The 22237-nt window shown below is 39.0% G+C and overlaps 1 long non-coding RNA gene across 1 annotated transcript in view; it reads right to left on the bottom strand.

Moving 5' to 3' along the window:
* Window positions 1-1351: 1351 nt before the first annotated feature.
* LOC138741358 (uncharacterized) overlaps window positions 1352-22237 on the bottom strand; it is a 93477-nt gene continuing 72591 nt past the window's right edge. Inside the window, exon 3 of the long non-coding RNA XR_011343467.1 lies at window positions 1352-1430. This is a non-coding gene — a long non-coding RNA (uncharacterized lncRNA). The remainder of the gene's footprint in view (window positions 1431-22237) is intronic.

Genomic DNA, 22237 nt, shown 5'->3' with positions numbered 1-22237 from the left:
AAAAGGTAGTAGGATTGCAAAGTTTTCAAAGGTTAAAAAGTGAAACCTGTGCAGAAATTGAAATCAAGGTGGAATCACTGGCCGAAGCAAACATCAGATGGAGATATTATCCATTAAATGTTAAAAGCTTGTTCATAGATTGATAATACTTACAAAAAATAACAAATGGTGCTATGTATAAACTGTGCAATGGAAATGATTACAAAATTCTTCAGACACTTCTTAAATATGAAACTTGGTCACCAATGATTTTTGGAGATGAAAGACTATCCAAGACCAGCCTTTGCTAGCTGGTATTGTTCTCAGAAATTAACTAAGATTTTAGAAAGAATTTTCAGGATTGGTAGCCTAACTGTTGACCAACAGACATTGGGTCCTTCAGATTATTAACAATATTTTACTATTGTTTCGAGGCCAGAGGTCCCCAATACCCAGTGTTTATGAGCCCAAAGGACCCCAAAACCCAGCAGCAATAAACATTCACCAAGACAAGTGGTTTTTAAAACAAAAGTTATTTTTAATCAACTTCAAACATGAAAATAGAATCAAACTTTAAGTTAACTCTATACTTATACTATACTCTATACTAACCCAAATTACCCCCTTCCGATTCTAAGTGCATGTGTATGTAATGTGTGTAGAAATTTAAGAAAAGTTCTTTGGTTCACAGTTCAATCTCACTTCTTCTTCCAAGTTCTCTGGTTGCAGGCAATCACCATACTGTGCACAGAATTTAACATGTATAAAGTTCACCAGACTTTGGTGCTTGAAAGATAAATGTTTACCACTCAGGAAGGATCTTGTAGGGTTTGCAGAGAGAGATTTGTTGTTCCAGGATTTCCACAACTGAGGTACCACCATTAGTCACCTCAATGTCTCACTGATGAAACTTGCCCCATCAGGGTTCTCCAGATGGTAACTTCTTTCTTTCAGGTTAAGACAGAGCTCCTTCTGTTCCACTTATTCCAAGAGAAACATCAGACAGATAGCACTTCCAGCCATCCACTACTTTTGGAACTTTTCATCAGTTCTTCCTGGATTGCACTGTGTCACACATACACAAGCTGAGAGGGCTTCTCTCTCTCTCTCTCTCTCTCTCTCTCTCTCTCTCTCTCTCTCTCTCTAACTGAAACTCCAAAGAAAGCATGTGATTCATGTCTTGCAAAACCCTTACCTTCTCCAGCAAACAACAGGAATTCTTCTTTCTTCTCCCATCTGTTGTTATCTTAGGTAAACAAAATTCAGAATTGACCTTTCTGTGAGCACTTTGCAGAAAGGGTACTGATAGACAGCAAGACTCCAACAGGACAATGGTCAAGCATTTTATAACGTCAGTTCAATTAACACTTACATATGAAAGGTGCTCACATTCTCCAGAGATCTTCAGTATTTCTTCAGTCTTTCAAAGAAGTTATTCTCCCCAAATATTCCTATTGTGAAACCAGCAGTAATAGAAATTCACAAGGACAAATGATTACTTAAACAAAAGTTACTTTTAATTATCTTTAAACATAAACTTGAACTTATTACTATTAACTTAACCCCTTTCTAATTCGTGTATATAAGTTCAGAAAAGTTATTTGATTCACACAATCTCACTTCTCACTCCTCCGAGTTCACTGGTATCAGGCAAATCTTATACACTGCACAGAATTTAACATTTATGAATCTTCACCAGGCTTTGGTGCTTGAAAGGTAAATGGTTACCGCTCAGGAAGGTTCTTGTTGGTTTTCAGAGAGAGATTTGTTGCTCATTGGACACAAACTAATTCCTTCCGATCAGCCACTTCATGGTCTTGCTAAAGAAACATGCCCCATCTGGGTTATCCAGATGATAATCACATTCTTTCAGATCACCACAGAATTCCTTTTTGTTTCCCTTATTTCAAGTGAAACATTATACAGCCAGCCACTCCACAAGGGATTGGAACATGTTGAACTCAGAACTCAGAACTCAGAACCCATCTTCAAAATGGGGTTTCAAACAAGCTTGCCAACTTGTCATGTTTTAGTCCTAGCTGCTGCTGAACTGTAGAACTGAATTCTCTCTCTCTCTCTCTCTCTCTCTCTCTCTCTCTCTCTCTCTCACACACACACACACACACACACACACACACACACACACACACACACACACACACACACACACACACACACACACACACACACACACAGAAAAGCCTGTTTGACTCTCTGTGCTTGTACACCCATATGACCTTCCTAGAACAGCAAACTGCATTCAGACAGACTGCGGCACCGGATCTAATCTTCGAGTCCATTTATCTGTTGCTTTCTAAAACAATATCCATTACTCCACAACATATACTTGTGAAATCCTTATAGGCATTCTTCAAAGTTTTTGCAAAGGTACTCGGAGCCTCGACTGTCCGGCTTGAGCAGAGCTCTGACATGTTAAATGAGACCTGTGTTGATGTGTTTGTATTTTTTTGTGACCTACACTAAAAAAACCCACAATTTATATCCTTTTAAAACATATATACAATATAAAATATAACATAATCTGTCACACAATCAATAAAATGAGACAATTTTAATTTAGTTACAATATAAAGTTAATTTTGGTCACTAGTTTAAACAGTTCCTTTTAAAGGGCAACAAATGAGCACTTCAAAAATATTGTTTTTGACTGAAACAAAATCCTTAATCCTTGAAAGTTCTAGCTACAATTTTTAAAATGATCATATTTCTATTTCTGCATTTGTTTTCATTTATTTTCCTTGTACTTATATTCTCTCTAATAGTTACTTAAGGTGACTAATTTATTTTCCTAAACTCTCAGTGAACGACAGCTTGACTAAGTTGCTTCATTTTGATTAAGAAAGTTGTGCGATCAACATTCACTGCAGAGAAATATAATGTAGGCACACATTTCTGCAATGTGTGTGATAGCACAAATGACACATTAAATATGGACTATATCTGATTGATGATAAAAGTCCTTACCTTGAAATTCCAAGATTTGGTCACACATTCCAAAGCACTGCACTTTTTCATTTTTTTTTAAAAAGCCATCTACTCTTCCTCTCCCCAGGCTAAGCTCTGTCTCTAAAGGCAAATGTTCTTATCCACATTTGCCAGCTGTGATCGTTTCTTGACACGTGGGAACATTGATCCAGATCTTTCACAGTGGAGGATATGTAGGCTGGATAATACCTATATGTTAAGAATGGAGGGATGAGCGGGTATTATGGGCCAGTGTGCTATGATTGAGGAGTGATGAAAGAAAATTGGAGAAACTGGGAGTGATGGGGGAGTAAAGTTGGTAACAGAGAGCAGTCAGGATGCAGTTTGGAAATGAGGCAATCAAGGGGAAAAATATCGCACTGGTGATGGTAGGTGCAGTTCAATGAAGTAGGGTCCATGGACATTCACATTTTAACTCAATTGATGCTTTAACCCTTTGGACTCCATGTTCCATTTTTCCGGTACCATCAACAAGCGCATATACTCATGTCCCTGTTTTCAGGGATTACCAGCAAGCGCATATACTCTGTGTCCCCATTTCCAGGACAGGTTTTATACCCAACCATCAGCTCATTCATACTGGTATTCGTCCTGTGAAGTGTATCTTTGCAAAGGTTTAGTAAAAATAGCTGCTTCACTAAGTTCCTTCACAAGAAAAAGTACTGAAAGCAAAGGTAAGAACATTCAAAATTTTTGTTTGAGTATCTAGGACTAGGTAGGGTGTGAACAGATCAGTGACTGGCCAGATATAATGTGGTATCAGTGACTGAACAGATCAACTAACACTTGGTTTACCCATGGACGCAATCCAGAGTATATATTATGAAAGATCAAAAATGGCCAGAGTCCCAAGGGTCATGTTTGTTTTGCCAGGAATACCAAACACAGGGCATAACCAGCACATTGTGATCCAAGTTCCCTCCCAGTGCTCCAAAGAGTACTGCTTTGGGAATGGCATCAGCAACTGTATGCCTGTTGCAGACATCATGTAGGGCTTATCAAGGTTACCAACGCTCTTGAGTGTCTGATCAAATTTGAAGTGATCCCAAAGATGATTATTCCAGGTTAAATTTAGTTCTTTCTTACTACCACTGCAAAAATGCAACCCAACGCAATTAAATTTCAAATCAAATAGGTATTTGAAGTGTAGGGGAGTTTGCCTTGTGATTTGACTGACAAATCTGAAGCAACATCGGTATCATCCAAAGCCCAGCCATTATACATGAATAAAACATTCATCTCATTGTTGTTTGAGAGAGGTTGTCATCGCCATGTTTGTTATTTTACTACAAATCAAAAGTGACAAAATCATAGAGCTGCACTGCACGAAAACAGGTCACTCAGCCCATCTCACTCATACCAACCATTTTAAATGTTTTAAATTTAATTTTTTTTTAAATTTAGACATACATACATACAAAACATACTACAGCATGGTAACAGGCCATTTCGGCCGACAAGTTCATGCTGCGCCATTACATCTAATTAACCTACAACCCCTGTTATATTTTGAACAGAGGAAACCGGAGCCCCCAGAGGAAACCCATGCAGACATGAGGCAACTAGAAACTTCTTATAGACATCACAGGATACGAACCCCGGTCCCAATTGCCGGGCCTGTAAAGATGATGCACTAAACGCTATGCCAACCATGCTGCCACAAATGCCAACCATGCTGCCCTTTGATGTCCATCTGCACTAATCCAATTTACCTGCATTAACTGCCCCCCCCCCCCCCACCACCATCCTCACTCATTTCCTATTCAAATATCTTTTAAACATCGGATGTGTTCAAAATAATTCATAACAACCAAATATTTGGGGCATCATGTAGCAAAAACAAAGTAAAGTTAAAAAGTATTGTATTTTTCATTTTTTCATTTTCATTTTTCATTTTAAAAGTATTGTATTTTTCATTTTTTCTTGAAGAATGGTTTAGGCCCAAAACATCGGCAATAGATCTTTGTCTCCTATAGATGTTGAAAAGATCAACTGAGTTCCCCCTGCATTTCGATGTGTCGATTACTTATAGCAAAAAGTACAACTACATCTTAAAAGATTTAAATAACCGGGAGAAATGAATCCTCCTTCTTTTCTGCTGGTCTAACATTCACTCGGTGACCTTGTACCCCAAACCAAAAACCGAATTACATGGAATGTTATAGGCTAGATCCATCCCTTATTAGCGTAGTTTACTTCTCTCCTTATTCAAAAAACATTTGAGTATAATTTTCAGGTTTTCAACCCAAAATGTTAACTATTTCTTTCTCCACAGTTACTGCCAAATCTGATAAGCAATTTGAGTACGTTGTGCTTTATTCTGGCACAATGTTTCTTTTATACTCAAGTTTCCCATGTGGAATGAGCATGAATTTTCTTTGGTCATTAGCTGTATTCCAGGAGGGTCACAGATTTAATACTCAATTTCCATTTGTTAATTGATCTCTGGGGGAATGCACCAGTGTGTGGTATTCCATGTCCATTCATGAAATTCTCAATATTGTCAAATTTCCAATCTCAGATCAGAGTCGCGGGAAACAAATCAAGCATTGCCCCTCAGCATGAAATGGAGTTTGGAGCACCAATCACCTCAGACTTCCCCAATCCTGTGCTATTACTCTTTATACAATATAGAAGTGAGAAAGTCTGGGATAATTTGTGTAGAGCTCATCGAAAGAACCAAAGACTTGTTGATCCAAACCAAGGCTTTTATTAGCAAAAGACCGGAGCTCTTCACAGGTGGCCCACCAGTCCGGAATGATCCGACCTGGCTAGGGACACAACCCTTTAAGGCCCAGACAATAGGTGTGGCTTAGCTCTCAGCCAATCGCTGTAAGCACAGTCTAGATACAGTAACTATATACACTATGTACATTGGTGATAGATCTGTACTATCACAATTTGTGCCTCACTTTATTAGCAGTTTCCACTATTGCTTGGAAAATGTGCTAATATTGGAAAGCAAGGTAACATTTTAAAAGTATAAAAATAGCAAAATCAATTAACAAAAGGCAAACACTGAGAATTACACTTTACATTGTAGCTTCTAGAAAGCTGTATTGAACAATAGGGCTATGTAGAGCGATATAGTTGGTGTAGCGGTTAGTGCCAGCGATCAGAACTGGGGTTCAAATCCTGCGCTGTTGTAAGGGGTTTGTACGCTCTCCCCATGGCTTTGTGGGTTTTCCCTGGGGGTTCCGGTTTCCTCCAACCATTCAAAACATACCAGGGGATTATAGGTTAATTGGGTATAATTGGGTGGCCCAAACTTGTGGGCTGAAATAACCTGTTACCATGCTGTATGTCCAATTTTTTTTAAATTAAAGAATCAATAAACAAAAGAAGTGAAGAATGGCATTTACTGAATACAAGTGTTACAGTCTTCTAAATGGATAGGTTTTTCCTGGTGCAATTAAACGCTGTAAATTGGCTGTATGTTTCCAGCTTTCCCTGAAAACAAGGGCTCACAGACTGAATGTTTAGCTAGACCAAGACCCAGTTACTGCTGAAAGATTTGTTTAAGTTCCCATGTAATCCAAGGAATTGCTGATCAGAACAATACTTACTCTTATGTGAAACAAATTGGGGTCTGCAAGTAGCATTATACATTAACAGGAAGATTGGACTTCAGGGGGTGTGTATGAATTTAAAATGTGCACCACTGAAGTCCAATTTTCCTGCTAATATCATTTACAATAAGAGTCAGTCTCCATTCTCCCAAAGGCTCTATAAAGAGTGTGATCTGAGAATGTTGTTTTGGAATCCCTAATAACATTTTTAAGTGAAAGATTCCATTCTCAAGCATAATGGTAGCCTTCTCTAATATGTTTACATAATTGTATTTAATACTCCCTTTTATTTCATTTTCAAGAGGACCTTCTCAAGAGGACCTGCTGTATTTTTACTTCTGGTATTTTTTTCTGCAGTAATAAGAGAAAAAAGTTTTGACGGCTGAATTATCGAAAATATTCAGAAAGCCCTATTCATTCAAGATTACACCTCAAAGCTCAGTGAAGTATTGGAAGGAATGTTTGGACTGGCACTCAAGATAAATGCTGGCACCTGGAGACTTGGTAAGATTTACTGCCCCAAGATATTGACAGAAAGCAGTAATTAAATTGGTATAACTGACTGAGGTTTGATGTACTCTCAAAGATCTAGTGATACAGTTAAACCATTTTTTTTTCATTACATTCCTTCCTATCCTGTTCCCTTGTTGCTTCAATCCAGAGTTGGTACTGCCTTTTAATTACTCTCTCCAAAAATTATCATCATGAGCTTAGGTCAACCACTGCATTATGGTTCTCAAGAAGCCCCCAGTTTCCCTTCTCCTGAGAACAAGACCACCCTAATTGAGTCCCACCAAAAAAGTAACTCTCAAAGTTCTCAAAATTCAAAAGGACTCCCCACAGCCCTTTCAAAACAAAATCCATGAGATTACTTTGAACTGTGCCAAATAAACAAGTGTACTACATACAGTGGACAGCTGAAATACAGATGTCTGTCTATTAAATAATGATACCATTCACATTCAAAAATAAGTGATGCAAAAATTAAGGAAGTATTGCATTGATGTTCATCTTTGCTTTTAACAGTTGAAATGCATTAAGATGTAACAGTTTGCTCTTTGCTGACTCAGTGTGGAGAGCTGCATAGTGTTCAGTGACCAAATAATACATGCAAGTAACATACGTCAGATTTAGGAACATTTTAATTCAACAGAAGATGAAGGAAAAAAATTTAGAATGCCGCTATAAAGTAGATTCCTGTGAACTTTGTGATTTTGGTCAAGTGCAGTGGCAAGCATTTCAAATCCAAACCCAGCACATTGCTGTGTAACCCCCAAGAATATTAAATTCAGTTTTAGAAAGGTTTAAAAATGAAGATAGAAACCAATCAGAATTAATGAATTATCTAGTCATAATATTTGCAGGAAAAAACTCAATGGTTATCCGGAAAGGAGATTGGACTCAGGTGGAATATTCATGTCAAAAAAATCAACTTAATGCTTGACTCTAGATGTATAAATGAAAACCATTACCTTGCTGGCCTGGTGATACCCATGAATGAGTCACTAACTTCAGGGCAACAACAGAAAAAAAATACTGCAAGACAATTCAGTTGTTCATTGCAATGACTTGTGCAGATCTGAAGTTAGGAAACCAATAATTTTGCTTAGGCCACAGTTGTATTGTGTGCAATTCTGATTGTCCCATGACAAGAAGGATGTGGAGGCCTCAGAAAGGATACCGAAGAGATTCCCCTGGTTTAGAAAGTATGAGCTATGGGGTGAGGTTGGACAATCTTAGGTTATTTTTTTCTGGAGCTTTGTAAATAGAGGAAAGATCTGAAAGAAGCTTAGAAAATTGTGAGATGCAGAGATAAAACACTGAATTTCATGACTTGTTCATGAAAATAAATTCTGATTCTGATTCTGATTCTGAAAGTAGACAGAATTTTTCCCCAGGTTAAAAATGTTGCATGCTAGAGGATAAGCATTTAGGGTGGGGGAGGAGTTTAAAGCAGATGTGCAGGGCAAGATATTGTTTTTACACTCAGAGTGATAAGTGCTTGGAATGAGGGCTGCCACGGATAGCAGAGATTGTGGACAAGACAAAAGCCTTTGGCAGGCTTCTGAGTGAATACATATCCTGGGAATGGACTGTGTGCTGGCCAAAGAGATGCATTTTATTCAGTTCAGTGCAGACATTGTGGGCCAAAGGGTTAACCACTGACTACAGCTAAAGTGATATGATTTCATGGTATATAATAAACTAAATGAATATTTAATATTTTTCATTTTTAAAACTCAACAGTGTAATGCCTCCAAAATTGAATTCTTATGTAGTTTTAATAGAAAAGTGAGTGATTACCCTCATGCTACTAATTTCATCCCTCTCAATTTACACTTGACAGATTCAGAAATATTAAAATTAGTCTAAAACATAGAAATCATTTCTGAAAAGAAAAGATAGAATCAAAATAACATGTTGGAAGATACAAATATTTGGGACCAGAACTGTGATTTTAAGAATCTGCAGTTATCTTTCCGCAGAAGAGAAACTCCTCATCAGCTCCATTTCTCAAGCCAGATTTGTTTTTGGAATACCATTCCCCTTCCCTTCCAGAAACTTATGGAAAGAAACTAATCTTTGGTTAATATTAGACAACCATTGATTATGAATAATGTGAAGGCATTAGGTAGGAATGAACGTACCTTCATTCTTTAGATTCTTCACCAGTGCAGTCAGGTAAAAAATACAGTGAGAATAGCATAGCCTATTTTCTTGTACTAGCCTGCACTCTATTAACTTCAATGGAATTTAATGTACAACACAACCAACAATACACATTTAGACACCAAAGACAAATTTCTCCTTGTGCCAAAACCATTGAATATCGGAACATAGGGTGCAAAATGTTTGACAAGTCAAAAGTGGTATAATTCTTCAAACTTCAAAATATTTTACATATCTATATTTCAGAAAATGTATGTAAATGATATAGAACATAGTATCTGACTCACCCACATCCCCTGGCAGTTCATTCCATTCACCAACAACCCTCTGAAGGAAAAACATGCCCCTCAAGTCCCTTTAAATCTTTTCTTTTTTTAATTTTTTTAAAATTTAGACATATAGCATGGTAACAGGCCATTTTGGCCCACAAGTCCATGTGGCCCAATTTACACCCAATTAACCTAGATCACCAGTATGTTTCGTACAGTAGGGGCAAACCAGAGCCCACGGTGAAAACCCACAGGGAGAACATACAAACTCCTTACAGACAACATGGGATTCAAACCCTAGTCCCGATCACTGGGGCTGTAAAGGTTTTGATCTCTCTCACCTTAAACACATGCCCTCAAATTTTAGACTTCCCTGTATTGGGGGAATTAAAAACATCCACTTCTGCCCCTCGTGATCTTATAAACCTTTACAAAGTTACCTCTCAGTCCCTCTCACTCCAGGGAAAACAGCCCAAGCATATCCAGTCTCTCCATGGAACTAAGCTCTCTCTTCCCAGCACATCCTTCCTATTCCATGGTGACCAGAACTGCATTCAGTAAAACAAATGGGGTCTCAACAATGTCCCAATTTTTATACTCAATGCCTCAACCAAAAGAAAGCATACCATATGTTTTCTTCATCACCCTGTCTAGCTGTGTAACCACATTCATGGAACTATGCACATATTCTGAGGTATCTTTGTTCTACAACAATTCCAAGGCCCTGCCACTCATGGTATACAAACAGCTCTGGTTTAACTTCACACTTGTCAGAGTTAAATTCCATCAGTAATTCCTTTGCCCACTTTCCAAGTTGGCCTATATCCCATTGTACCATCAACCACCTTCATCCACTGTACCACCAATTCAATGTCATTGACAAACCTACTAATCATGTCATCTACATTCTCATCCAAATCCTGGCTATATATTGTTATGGCTTAACTTTGCAAATGAAGATTTAGGAAGGGGGCTGCCCACATCTGCTGCAGGCTCGTTGGTGGCTGATGAGGCCAATGCGGGACAGAGATGCCCAGCTGCAGCAGCTGCAAGGGAAATTCTGTTCTGGGCTTGGTGCTGCTGTTGTCACAGTTCTTCCTCCATCTCCTTTTGTCCTCAAGACCAGCCCTGTGTGCATTCTCAAAGGAGGAGACAGACTGATGAATGGTGAGTCACCAGGCCATGCAATCAGAGGCTAGAGCAGACCACTGGAGGTGGTCAATGTGATAGGCACCAAGGGATTTCTTCAGAGAGTCCTTGTACCTCTTTTTCAGAGCTTCTCTGTCATGGTGGCTAGTGAAGAGTTTGCCATGCAGCGCAATCTTGGTCAGGCGATGATCCTCCATTCTAGAGACATGCTTTGCCCAGCATAGTTGCGACTTCAACAGCATGGTCTCGATGCTGGTAACCTCTGCCTGTTCAAGGATTTCAATATTGGTGATAAAGCCACTCCAGTGGATGTTGAGGTTGGTGTGGAGGCAGCGCTGGTGGTAGCGATCAAGAAGTTGTAGGTGGTGACAGTAGGTGGTGACAGTAGGTGGCCCACAACTCGGAGCTATACAAGAGAGTAGTTAGTACAAAGGCTCTGTACACTCTGATCTGTGTGCTTTTCTTCAGATGCTTGTTGTTTCAGACTCTTTTGTACAGCCTGCGAAATGTGCTGTTTACCTTTGCCAGTCTGTTGTCAACCTCTTTATCGATCTTGGCATCAAACAAAATGGTGACTAAACTGATGGACTGTCTTCAGCTCAGTCTCACCAATGGTAATGTGGGGGAGGGTGGTACTCTTCCTGAGGTGCGGGCTGATGGAGAACTTCTGTCTTCTTCAAGCAGACTTCCAGTCTGAATAGCTCAGCATTCTTCACAAAGTAGGGTGGTTATATTCTGTAAACAACAAAGAATCCAACACTACTGGTCACAGACCTCCCGTTGAAAACAAGACTCCCACAACTACCCTCTGACTCCTTCCATCAAGTCAATTTTGTATCCAATTGACTAGCTCATCCTGGATCCCATGATATCTAACTTATTGGCCCAGCCTGCCAAATGGACTTTGTCAAAGGCCCTGCTAAAGTCAATTTAGGTCACATCTACCTTATTGACCTTGTCAATCCTCGTGGTTACCTCTTTGAAAAACAATGAAATTCTTGAGACACAATTTCCCATATATAAAGCTATGCTAACAGTCCCTAATCACTCCTTTTAATAAAAACACACCAAAATGCTGGAGGAACTCAGCTGGTCTTGCAGCATCCATAGGAGATAAAGATATATTGTTGATGTTTCGGGATTGAACCCTTCAAGGAATAAGCAAAAAACAGGAAATCTCAGAATAGAGACCTATAGAGAATTTTGGTCGGACTTCTGTGATTTATCCATCCACTGGAGTGGCTTTATCACCAATATTGAAATCCTTGAACAGGCAGAGGTTACCAGCATCGAGACCATGCTGTTGAAGTCGCAACTATGCTGGGCAAAGCATGTCTCTAGAATGGAGGATCATCGCCTGACCAAGATTGTGCTGCATGGCAGTCTCTTCAATCTGAGGCGCCTGCAAGCTCACACCAAGACACAAGAGAAACTTGTCCGTGAACTACTCTTTGCAGACGATGCCGCTTTAGTTGCCCATTCAGAGCCAGCTCTTCAGCGCTTGATGTCCTGCTTTGCGGAAACTGCCAAAATGTTTGGCCTGGAAGTCAGCCTGAAGAAAACTGAGGTCCTCCATCAGCCAGCTCCCCACCATGACTACCAGCCCCCCCACATCTCCATCGGGCACACAAAACTCAAAACGGTCAACCAGTTTACCTATCTCGGCTGCACCATTTCATCAGATGCAAGGATCGACAATGAGATAGACAACAGACTCGCCAAGGCAAATAGTGCCTTTGGAAGACTACACAAAAGAGTCTGGAAAAACAACCAACTGAAAAACCTCACAAAGATAAGCGTATACAGAGCCGTTGTCATACCCACACTCCTGTTCGGCTCCGAATCATGGGTCCTCTACCGGCATCACCTACGGCTCCTAGAACGCTTCCACCAGCGTTGTCTCCGCTCCATCCTCAACATCCATTGGAGCGCTTTCATCCCTAACGTCGAAGTACTCGAGATGGCAGAGGTCGACAGCATTGAGTCCACGCTGCTGAAGATCCAGCTGCGCTGGATGGGTCACGTCTCCAGAATGGAGGACCATCGCCTTCCCAAGATCGTGTTATATGGCGAGCTCTCCACTGGCCACCGTGACAGAGGTGCACCAAAGAAAAGGTACAAGGACTGCCTAAAGAAATCTCTTGGTGCCTGCCACATTGACCACCGCCAGTGGGCTGATATCGCCTCAAACCGTGCATCTTGGCGCCTCACAGTTTGGCGGGCAGCAACCTCCTTTGAAGAAGACCGCAGAGCCCACCTCACTGACAAAAGGCAAAGGAGGAAAAACCCAACACCCAACCCCAACCAACAAATTTTCCCCTGCAGCCGCTGCAACCATGTCTGCCTGTCCCGCATCGGACTTGTCAGCCACAAACGAGCCTGCAGCTGACGTGGACTTTTACCCCCTCCATAAATCTTCGTCCGCGAAGCCAAGCCAAAGAAGAAGAAAGAAAGAAAGAAAGATGTGCTGGCAATATCACCTATTGTCAATATGTCAATACATCACTGTTCTCTTACCTGAATTCACTCATTTCCATGACCTACTCTGTAGTAAAGTGAAATATTCATTTTAAACCCTGCTCATCACCCATGGCTCCACACAAAAACAACCACACGGATCAATAAGGAAACCTATTCTCTCCCTAGTTACCCTTTTTAAACCATAAGATATGAGCAAAAGTTGGCCATTCAGTCCATTGAGTCTTCTCCACCATGAATTTATCCATCCAACTCAGCCCCATCCCCTGCCTTCTCCCCACCTGCTTTGAATCTCTGACTATTCCAGTACCTATCAATCCCTGCCTTAAATGCACCCAATGACCTGGCCTCCACAGCTGACTGTGGCAGCAAATTCCAGAGATTCACCACTCTCTGACTAAAAAAATTCATCCATATTTCCATTTTAAATTGGCACCCTTCAATCCTGAAGTTATGCTCTTTTGTCCTTGACTCCACTACATGGGAAACAACTTTGCAACATCTACTCTGTCCAGGCCTTTCAACATTTAAAATACTTCTATGAGATTCCCTATTCCTCTAGATATGAATGCCAACATTGCATTCGCATTCTTCAACAGCACCTCAAATTTGAAGTTAATCTTTATGGTATCCTACAGGAAGACCCTCAAGTCCCTTTGCCTTTCAGAATTTTAAATGATCTCTCCATCCAAATAATAGTCTGCCCTTCTATTCCTTCTACCAAAGTGCAAGACGTAACACTTTCCAACATTTGCCATTTATTTGCCCATTCTCCTAATATATCTAAGTCTCCTGCAGCCTGTCTATTTCCTTCTCACTACCTGCTCCTCCACCTATCTTTGTATCAACTGGAAATTTAGCCACAAGACCATTTAATCTGCAATCCAAATCATTAACATACCAAATGAAAAGAAGTGACCCCAGCACTGTCTCCTGCAGTACACCACTAGTAACTGGTAGCCAACCAGAATAGACCCCTTTATTCCCACTCTCTGTTTCCTGCTGAGAAGCCAAATCTCTCCCCATGGAAGTATCTTTCCTGTAATTCTATGGGCTCTTATTTTGTGAAGCAGCCTCATATGTGGCACCTTTCAAAGCCCTTTTGAAAGTCAAAATATACAGCATGTCTTTTATCCAGCCTGCTTGTGGTATCCTCAAAACATTGGATTTGGTTTGTCAGACAAGATTTCCCCTTAAGGACTTTGGCCTATCTTGTCATACACCTCCTGGTACTCCATGATCTCATCCTTGATAATCGACTCTAACAACTTCCCGGCCACCAATGTTAGGCTAACAGGTCTATAATTTCATTTCTGCTGCCTTCCTCCCTTTTTAAATAGCAGAATGAGCTTTGCAATTTTCCATTTCTCCGAACTATGGCAGAATCTGTGGATTAATTGTACCTCCACAATTTCTACAACTACTTCTTCTATTTCTTTCAGAACTCAAGGGTGCATTCCATCTGGTTCAGGAGACCTATCTACCCTTAGACCTTTCAGCTTCCCAAGCACTTTCTCTCTGGTGATCATGACTGCACTCCCCTCCCTTCCCTGACACCCTTGAAAGTCCAGGATATTGTCGATGTCTTCCACAGTGAAGACTGATGCAAAATACTCATTCAGTTCCCCTGCCATCTTGTCTCCCAATATAATTTCTCCTGTGTGATTTTCTATTGGTCCGATACCTATTCTTACTTCTTTATTACTTGAAAGATACTTAAAAAAAGATTTTGATAAGCTTTTTGATATTATTTGCTATCCTCCTTTCAAAGTTCAACTTTTCCTTCCTAATGACCTCCTTAGTTGCCTTCTGTATGCTTTTCAAAGCTTCCCAGCCCTCTATCTTCCAAAAGAATTTTGCTTCCTAGTATGCCCTTTCTTTTGCCTTTAGCTTTTATTCTTAATAAACTCTTAGGATCTCTTAGGATTCTCCTTCATCTTATCTCCCAAGAATATTTCATGTCTCTTTTTGCCCTCCTAATTTCCTTCTTAAATGTATTCCTATTACTCTTGTACACTTCAAGGGATTCACTGGATCAAAGCTATTGATGAATGTCTCCCTTTTTCCTGACCAGAGCTTCAATATCCTTCATCAACCAGCATTCAATAATCCTGACAACTCGTAGAGTTTCCCTAACATTACTCTTAAAAGTCTCCCCTTGCTTTATCTGTTAACACCTTCTCCAAATCAATATTTCCTGTCTAATGTCAAAACTAGCCTTGTCCCAGTTTAGGCGTTTAACCTGTTGACCAGTCTTATCTTTCTCCACAACTCTCTTGAAACGAATACATTATGACCACTGGTCCATGAATCACTCTCAGTCTTTTCAAAGATGTTCTACTACCCACAGTTTCTCTTTCTATGGAGGCCACTGAACCTGCATCTATTTAAATGCAACCCCTCACCCCACCTCCATTGCCAGGTCTAAGTCCATCTCCCCACCCATTTAAATGGGCAGTTAAATTCTTCACGCATCTGATGCTGACAAGAGCAAAGGCTCAATGAGGTGGTCGAGGTGAAGCACGAAAGTCTGCATACGCTGTGATTGTAGTAAAACTGCAGAAATACTGGAGGAACTCCACCAGTCTTGCAGCATCCATTGGAGGTAAATATATATAATCAATATTTTGGGCCTGAGCCCTTCATCAAAGTATCAATGGGAGGGTCTAACAGCTCCCTTGTCCCCCCACCTAGACAAAGTCCTCTTCTGGAAGGTTGAAAATATCAGCAGATGCCCCAAACTATCATTAGTTCCTGCAACAACCATTTAGGTACAGGGGAATTTCTCAGGATCTGTATTTGTTTGTACTATTGAAATGCTCGATTGTTTTGAAATTAATGAATAAAGCTTTTACTGCAGTTGGATGATAAATCATTATTAATTCAATGTTTATTATTACGAGCTCCCATTTCATTTAGTGTGAGAATCACTTTAAGGGGTAATACCGGCTGCAACATTCACAGCTGTGGAGAGACAAGGTGGCAACAACTAGTACGGACTGGATCCAACTTTGTAGAGGAGAAGCTTTTTCCAAGGACACAGGTAGTGACTGTTATGTGGGTGAAACACTGAATAAACAGGACATTATTCACCACCAGCCATCTCGTGAAACACTGAAGTGGAGTGACTCTGTGTGAAATGGACAATTTGGCTAATTCTCCCTGTCAGGGGAATTATTGAACCTCACCGTGACCAAAGGAAAGGTCTCTTTGATTGACCCATATCTGGGTTTTGGATGTATTATGGAAGTCACTCATTTCATTTCCCCTACACATGGAAAAGGGGAGTTGTGACAACTGCTCATATGAAAGGATCTTTTCTCTGGAAGAAACCTGACAAGGATTCATGAGGTTTTGGCATTTTGGTCACTCAGTCTCTCCCACCTCTTTCATGATTACTTCTGTGCACCAGTTTAAAAGCCTGCATTTCAACAGGGATTTCTAAGACTGAACTTTAGAATGACTTTCCAGAATTGTCCCTAACCTGCAATGATCTCTCTCTCTCTCTCTCTCTCTCTCTCTCTCTCTCTGTCACACACACACACACACACACACACACACACACACATTTGTGTATAGATGGTATTGATTTGATTTGACTAATGTTTCATATTATTAGTAGTTATTAATAAAACTAGTGTTTTAAAAGACAAATTTAACATTGCCATGGTGACTTCCTATTGCTGTTGGTCTGCAAAGTAACATTATTTTGACAATTTAGGGCAAATGCTTTAATATCTTAAGCAGTAGGAAATATCTTAAGAGACTGGAATTTTCAACAACCTTAAAATGGTCTGCAATAATAAACAAATTATTAATTTTGTATGATTTCATATTACTGGGAAGGTTTTCAAAATAAGTCTGTCAACAGAAAGACTTTAGATTCTGAATATATTCCAGCAAAACCCCACACTGACCAAACCACATAATATCCTGAAAGGAATTTTATTAATATATGGTCACCATCAGAAGATTTAAATCTCAGCCACTTAAGAGCAGAGCACCAACCAGAACAACTGGCCAGATGCAATAAACCAACAAGCAACCAAGTCCCCACATCTTACAGACTTATCCACACTCAAACCATGAATGCTGGAACTTGCAGAGTCTCTGACCACTGGGTAAGTAAAGCTGCAATTCGGAAACAAGCACTAAGTTCTACATATACAGCCAAAGGACACAAGCACAGGATGGGATTGCTACCAATTAACAAAAGTTACTTTCTGAAACTTGGAAAAGGAATAATTTTACAAATTGATTAATTTTATAAGTTCTCATCACCAAAACTGCAGGCTGCCAATTACCTTTCAATTCCATTCTAGAATTTTGTGTTATTCTTCCATTCATTTCCATAATTCAAAATGCATATTTTGAAAAAAAACTAACAAATTTAATGTAATAAATAAAAATCTATGCTCAAAGGTATGTCATTAGTCACTCAAGCCTGTTCTGTATTCCATGAACTCAATAATTCTATGATCTAACCTCATAACTTACTTTTTAACTACACTGACCTGTTATCACATTTGTTACCCTTTTGTTTTAAGATGCTTATAGACTCTTTTAGGTTTCTTGTTTATGTCATCTGCCAAGAATATTTTATGCCCCTTTATCCCCCCCCAACTGGTTTCCTCCTCAGTGTACTCCTTCATCCCTTATCCTCTTTGTGAGATTCACTCCATCTCTGCTTCACACACCTGACATGTGCTTCCTTCTTTATTCTGGCCAAACCCTCAGTACCCCTTGTTAATCAAGGTTCCCTGATCTTGAAAGCCTTGCCCTTCATTCAAACAAAATCTCTTTTTGATCTCACTTTTAGAAACCTCCTAACTGCCTGACATCCTATTTGGCTGCAAATCACCTCTAACAATCAAATTTTGTGAGTTCCTGTCCGATGTCAAAATTAGCCTTCCCTAATTTAGAGCTTTAACTTGAGGAGTTAAACTCTCTATCTTAAGTCAAATAGAATTATAGTTACTGGTGCCAATGTGATCCCCCACCAGCCATTTGCCTGGCCTCATCTCTTAACATATAGATGTCCCTCTGTGGTAAGAGTCCTGGGCACGCAACTAATTCTACCCCATCTAATTCCTTGACACTAAGGCAGTCCTGACGACATTGACCTAAAAAAAAAGGCTAATTGTTTGCAATTATAGAGTATGGAGTTACCATGAAAAGGAAGATCAACGAGCATCAAGTAGAGTCCTCACAATAACACTGTTACTGAGTTAATTCAAGAGCCCTTATCCACTCATCCTAATACCTTTGCCTGTGGCTGCACAGTTGGGCCCACACCTCCTCCTTCACCACCATTCAGGGCCCCAAATAGTCCTTGCAAGTCAAGCAACACTTCACTCGTGAAACTGCAGGAGTCATCTACTGCATCCAGTGCTCCTTTTGTGGCTTTCTCTACATCAGAGAAATTGGACTCAGACTGGGAGATCACTTTGCTGAGCATCTTCACTGCATCCACATCAATGGCAGGGGCCTCCCAGTAGCCATGTTGATTCTATGCCCCACTCCCACACTGAAATATCTGTCCATGGCCTCATGTACTGTTAAACCAAGACTACCCATAAATTAGAGGAGCAACATCTGGGCACTCTCCAACCTGTCTGGTTTCTGCTAGCCTACTCCTGATTCTGCCTCTCTTTCCCATCCCTGTGTCGTCTTTCCTCCAGCTCTCCACTCCTTTCCCTCTCCATTCACAAATGCAAAACTCTACCCTCATTCAAGAGCCTAACAGCTACATGGAAGGAACTGTAATTAAGCCTATTGCTGCTTGCTTTCACACTCTTAAGACTTTCTCATTTGGGAGGAGGGAGAAGAAAGTGTCTGGGTGTCATGGTCCTCTCAGTATATTGCTGCCTTTTCCAGGGAGCAGGAGATGTAAATTTAAATTCACCAGCTTTTCAGACACATATGGGGTGGCATGGTTCATGTAGAAGTTGGTGCAACGCTTTTACAGCGCCAGTGATCGGGACCGGAGTTTGAATCCCATGGTTAGTTGGGTGTAAATGGGTGGCACGGACTCGTGGGCCGAAATGGCCTGATACCGTGCTGTATGTCTACCGCACAAATCGCTCCACCACACAAATCCCTGCACTGAACAAATCCCTGCTCTGCATAAATCCCTGCATTGCACAAATCCCTGCACTGCACACATCCTTGCACTGCACACATCCCTGCACTGCACACATCCCTGCACTGCACACATCCCTGCACTGCACACATCCCTGCACTGCACAAATCTCTGCATTGCACATAATCTCTGCACTGCACAAATCCCTACACTGCACAAATCCCTGATAAACAATTTACAAACCATTTTTCTGTTTTAAAATTGGCCACTTTTTGAGTTTCTGAGTTCTTATTTTTCATTAGCTATTTCAGTCAGGAAAACAGAGACTATTAAATTAATGTACCTATCTTATCCTTCCAACTTCATTTTTAGCACTATTCCACAATTTTTCTAACAGTTTCTTTTTACTGACAACACACCTCCGCTTCTCTTCAAAGAAGTTTAGATAAGCAACCACATTATTTCAAATAAGCCAAAATTCAGCGCCTGTGTTATTAATGGTCTTTTGCACACTCCCTTATTCATGCTTTAGTCTTCCCACAAATAGCCAAGTAATTTAAACATACATATATATAGCAGAATACCTTTATTTTGAGGGGTGTATGAAAGCAGTGATCATGAAACATATAAATAAAACTTTCCAAGAAAAATCTCTGAAACCAGGCCATTAATACATTCTTAAAAGAAAGAAGTATTTGTTTGATGTGTTATGCCATTAATTAATAGGTTTGCATGACAGTTATAAGGAAATACATTTCTAAGGTCTTATTGTGTTACCTTTAGTCAGATAATCAGATTTACTTATCTTAGGTATTCCACTTGAGTATTATATAGCTTTCCACTTTGCTAAAATCAGATATTTGTGGATTTTTGTTGAATGAACTGTGATATACTATCTATTATACTCCTTAATTTTATCTTTGAAATCACTCTATGAGCTAAAATCTGAATCAATTTGTTAAAAAAGGTTAACAACCATGAACTACAATTTAGCAGTAACCAAATATCATAACAATGGCAAGCAACTGAATTGATCTCAAAATATTTGTATAAAGTGAGTACAATACTGAATGAGGAAAACTAGTTTTATTAACTAAGCACTCTAAAATATCTTGGAAGAGAGGAAATATGCACATCATATTAATATCTTTCCTCTCTGTGTATTAGGTTTTCAAAGAACTGGGCAAAAGTCACCATCATCAATTATCTTTTTTTTTCCAATCTTTTTATTATTATTATAATTTATAAACACATACAGTTCAAAGAGATATGAAAAATACATAGTAAATAACGAATTAATACAGAGATATTAAACAATAATATTGCAGAATAAAAATATATCATAAAAAAAATTTTAGATCAGTTTAGAGTATGAACTATCTCTAAAAAAAATGATATAATTAATAAAAATATATAAAAAAGAAAGATAAAAAACCCAAAAAGGAAGAAAAAACAAATCTGAATTAAAAACTTTAAAAAAAAACCTACCGATATAGCTAAACCACGCCGATCACTCCGATCTCATCTAACAGCCCAATTATCATACATAATCATAAAAAGAAAACAGAGCCAGATCAACTCACCACAAATGAAAATATTGAATAAATGGTCGCCAGGTTAACTCAAACTTAGAAGGGGATTCATAGACAGAGTTTCTAATTTTCTCTAAATTTAAACATAGTATAGTTTGGGTAAACCATTGGAAAACAGTGGGAGGATTAACCTCTTTCCAATTCAATAGTATAGATCTTCTAGCCATTAGTGTAAGAAAAGCAATCATACGATCCGCAGGAAGAGATAAATAATACTGAATGGTATGTCTTCATATATCTGGCAAAACAAGAATCCTAGATTGGGAAAAAAATATTTACAGAAATCTAAACTGGAGGGAGGATTGGGATTACCCAACTTCAGAATTTATTATTGGGCAATTAATATTAGTTACTTAAGGTATTGGTTGAATTATTCAGAATTATCTCTAAATCCCCATTGGGTAAATTTAGAAATTAAACTGGTACAAAATTTCTCAATTAGTTCTATTTTGGGAGCTGCTCTCCCTTTTACTCTTACTAAATTATATAAACTAATTGATAATCCAATGGTTAAACATACACTACGTATATGGTTTCAATTCCGGAGATTTTTTGGCCTAAGTCATTTTATCTTGGAAACCCCTATTGTACTAAATTTCTTTTTTCATCCCTCTCTAATTGATCAAGCTTATTTACTCTGGAAAGTTAAAGGTATAACATGCTTTTCGGATTTATTCTTGGATAACTCTTTCATGTCATTTGAACAATTATCCATGAAATATGATTTACCTAGATCTCATTTCTTTCGATATTTGCAGATTAGGAGTTTCTTAGTTTCGACTTTACCCTCTTTTCCCAATCGGGAGACTACGACTGTTTTAGAGGATATACTATATTCAAAATTCCCTCCAAAAGGTGTGATATCTAAATTATATAATATAATTACAAAAATAAATTCTGGGACTTTTGGAAAGTTTAAAAATGATTGGGAAAGAGAACTCAACCTTCATATTTCCAATGAAAATTGGAATAAAATTCTGCGACTGGTAAACTCCTCTTCTCTATGTGCAAAACATTCACTGATACAGTTTAAAGTTGTTCATAGAGCTCATATGTCTAAAGATAAACTCCATAGCTTTTATTTTCATATCGATCCTATATGTGATAAATGTCAATTGGAAATAGCTTCCCTTACACATATGTTTTGGTCCTGTCCCTCTTTACAGAATTATTGGAAGGAAATTTTTTCCATTATATCTACCGTTTTGAATATTGATTTACAACCACATCCCATTACTGCAATTTTTGGATTACCTATGATAGATTTGATTTATTCATCATCAATTATCTAGTTCATTTATTGATCTTTGGGTTGAATTTCAACCCGATGCCACATTCTCCTTTCTGATGGAAGATCATTTAATTTTGTCATTTCTTTTAATGGTGTGTAAAAAAAACTATTCTGATTTTGAAGCTTCCAACATTTTGGAATTATATAGGAAA

Source organism: Narcine bancroftii, chromosome 8 (genome assembly GCF_036971445.1).
Source record: "Narcine bancroftii isolate sNarBan1 chromosome 8, sNarBan1.hap1, whole genome shotgun sequence".
Classification (NCBI taxonomy): Eukaryota; Metazoa; Chordata; class Chondrichthyes; order Torpediniformes; family Narcinidae; genus Narcine; species Narcine bancroftii.
The sequence above is the reverse complement of the archived record's forward strand: the minus strand, read 5'-3'. Positions and strand labels throughout refer to the sequence as shown.